A 3,510-nucleotide genomic window follows, 5' to 3' on the forward strand; every position below is an offset into this window, starting at 1 on the left:
TCTGACACAAATACTGTCTGCACCTATTTTCTCTGCTTGTACTTGTTGGTTGTATGACAGGGAGAAGAAGCGGGGCTTCAACTTCCTTTGATTCTGAACCAGAGAGAACCTTCCTTAGACTAAGGAGGGAGGCAAGAGGAAAACGAGTAGTTGGTGCTGAAGAAGAAGAGGAACAGTTTGAGGAATACTTTGAACCAAACATAGAAGAAAACATGGAAAATCATCATGAAGAAGAGACTCACAACCATGGCAGAGGAGGTGGAGCAAATCATGCTGGGGAGGATAGAAGAGTTTTGGGCTCTTACATTAATCCAAACCCAGGCAATTGTGGAAGTAGCATCCAAAAGCCAACAATCCATGCCAACAACTTTGAACTTAAACCACAGCTCATCACCCTTGTTCAGAACAACTGTTCGTTTGGAGGAGGTGTTCAAGAAGATCCCAACCAACATTTGACCACCTTCCTAAGAATATATGACAGTGAAATCTAATGGCGTTCATCCTGACGACTATAGATTGCTCTTATTTCCCTTCTCACTTAGAGACAAGGCAGCCAAGTGGCTGGAATCCTTCCCAAGGGAGAGCTTGACAACTTGGGAGGATGTGGTGAACAAATTCTTAGCAAGATTCTACCCTCCTCAACGAATCTATAGACTGAGAGCTGAGGTTCAAACCTTCAGGCAACAGGATGGTGAGACTCTGTATGAAGCATGGGAGAGGTTCAAGGACTTAACAAGGAGGTGTCCACCTGACATGTTCAACGAATGGGTCCAGCTGCACATTTTCTATGAAGGGCTCTCTTATGAGTCAAAGAAGGCAGTAGACCATTCATCTGGAGGGTCTTTGAACAAGAAGAAGACCATTGAGGAAGCCATAGATGTTATTGAAACAGTAGCAGAAAATGACTACTTCTATGCTTCCGAAAGAGGGAACACAAGAGGAGTGATGGAGCTAAACAATGTAGACGCTCTGTTGGCCTAAAACAAGCTCATTACCCAGCAGCTGGCTGATCTCACCAAGAAAATGGAGATGAACCAAGTAGCAGCAATCTCCACTTCATCAACAACACAAGAAGAAGTAAACCAAGAAGCAGAAGGGAGTCAGGAGCAAGCCAACTACATTGGGAATTCACCAAGGAAAAACTATGATCCATACTCCAAGACATACAACCCTGGATGGAGAAATCACCCGAACTTTGGGTGGGGAAGTAAGTAAGATCAAAACCAAGACCAGAGACGTTACAACTCTAACAACAATGCAGCTCACCAACAATTCACCCAGAGGACATCTCAACACCCCCACAACAACACTTCTCCATATACTTATCAAAACCAAAACAGCACATCTACTCCGAACCATTCATCAATTGATGACAGGCTCTCTAAGATTGAAGCCTTACTTGAAGGAATATGCCAAGAGATTCAAGAAAATAAGGTGTTCAAAGAGGAGGTGCGAGCTAATATTAAGAACCAGGGAGAAACCATTAGGAAGATGGAATTCCAGGTGGGATATTTAGCTGAGAAGATTCCCAAACCTACTGATAGCTTCCCAAGTGACACGGAGAAAAACCCCAAGGGAGAAGCAAAGAACGTAAGATGGGAAGATTGCAAAATGGTCACTACAAGTGATCAAGAAATTGAAGACAAGCAAGGCAAAATGTGCAAACAACCTGAAGACAACTCAACAAAGGAGGAGGATAGAGATCACAAAGAACCAGAAATCTCACAACAAGAGTTGTTGAAGCTCTATGCACCATTCCCTCAACTGCTCAATGGTGCTGTGGGAAAGAGGATATACTCAAGGTTCCTAGACTTGTTTGTATCTCTGCACGTGAACATACCATTCATCAAGGCAATTCAACAAATGCCTGCATTCATCAAGTATATGAAGGAACTTCTTCCCAGGAAAAGCTCACTCAAGGGAGGGCAGACTATAGTGATGAACAAGGAATGTAGTGCCCTTATTCAACCTGAGTTGCCTACAAAAAGAAGAGACCCAGGAAGTTTTCATATACCTTGTGCCATAGGAGAAAACATGTTCGACAGAGCACTATGTGATTTAGGGGCCAGCATCAACTTACTGCCCTTATCCCTGGTGAAGAGGCTGCAGATCAACGAGATAATGCCCACAGATGTCATTATTAGACTGGCTGACAAAACTCAAAAGCAAGCAATAGGAGTGGTGGAAAATGTGTTGCTAAAAGTTGGGAAGTACTTTCTCCCAACAGATTTTGTCATTCTGGACATGGAAGAAAGTCACACTCATCCAATCATATTGGGAAGACCATTCCTAGCTATAGCCAGAGCACTTATTGGTGTAGAGAAAGGGGAGTTAATATTGAGAATCCATGATGAATGACTCAGCTTCCATGTTTTCAAACTCTCACAAGAAACATATCAAGAGGACAAGGAACTGAGCACAAATGATAAAGAGACACTGAAGGAGGAAACAAGCACTGAAGCACAGCCGGTTCATTCTGAAACCCCCTTAACTGACAAACAAGGAAAATAGCAATTGCCACAGCTCAAGGAAAAGTTGGAGGAACCCAAACCTCTAGAGGCAGGTGAAGACAGCATCACAACTCCTTGAAGAAAAGAGGTCACCAAGGGGAAGGCAACCTCAAAAGAAACAAAGAAGAAGGCACCAAGGAGATGGAGGAACAAGAAGATCCCTACGGAAGACTTCTCTCCAGGGGATAGAGTTGTCTCAGCTTACTTCCCAGATATTCCCCCTAATCTCCCTACTGTACCATCTCAATTACCCAAGGTCTTCACTATCAACAGAGTTCTTTCCCTGGAACATATGGAGATCATTGATCCAACCAATGGATACAAGTCCACAGTAAGAGGGGAGGACTTTAAGCACTACCAACCACCATGATGAAGGAAAAACGTCAAGCTAGTGACGCTAAAGAAGCGCTTCATGGGAGGCAACCCATGTTTTATATGCTTTCAGATGATAATGAATAAGTCAATCTTTATGAGCTTCAATCCAAACTTAACAAACAATTGGTGAAAGTCTTCTTATGCAGAATATAGTGAGGAACAAGTTTGGTGTTCAAAGCAAACTAAGTTGCATGCTAGTCTTGGGAGCTTTGAACACAAAACTTTCATCACAGTGCTTCAAACTAAGTTTGGTGTCACCCCATGGTGCCACCAAAATGCATATGAGGAACCACCAATAGTTAGTTAGTTAGTTGAAATTCATAAACAAATAATCAAATCCTTTCTTTCAATTTATTCTAGCCGTAGAGTTTTAATTTTCTTATATATTAATTCCCTTATTTCAAATCTTTATAGGAAAGGAAAAGAAGCATAAAAAGGGATTGATGGGACAATTAAATGGGGGAAATTTCGCCACTTAATGAAAAGCACTACACACATGTCTCAAGAGGGAACGCATGGGGAAACGCTGCCATGCAACATTGGAGAAAGAAAACCCTTGAAGACCGAACCAATCACTATCATTAAAGTGACGATCCTTGTCTTTCCTTCTTATACAACCCCATCC

The 3,510-nt window shown here is 42.3% G+C and overlaps 1 non-coding gene across 1 annotated transcript; it reads right to left on the reverse strand.

Annotated features, from left to right (window-relative positions):
• Nucleotides 1–651: 651 nt before the first annotated feature.
• On the reverse strand, nucleotides 652–755 carry LOC112788323 (small nucleolar RNA R71). Its single transcript, XR_003195691.1, has one exon. It is a non-coding gene; the product is annotated as a small nucleolar RNA R71 (small nucleolar RNA).
• Between the last annotated feature and the right edge of the window lie 2,755 nt (nucleotides 756–3,510).

This window comes from Arachis hypogaea, chromosome 20, assembly GCF_003086295.3.
Source record: "Arachis hypogaea cultivar Tifrunner chromosome 20, arahy.Tifrunner.gnm2.J5K5, whole genome shotgun sequence".
NCBI classification, from domain to species: Eukaryota; Viridiplantae; Streptophyta; class Magnoliopsida; order Fabales; family Fabaceae; genus Arachis; species Arachis hypogaea.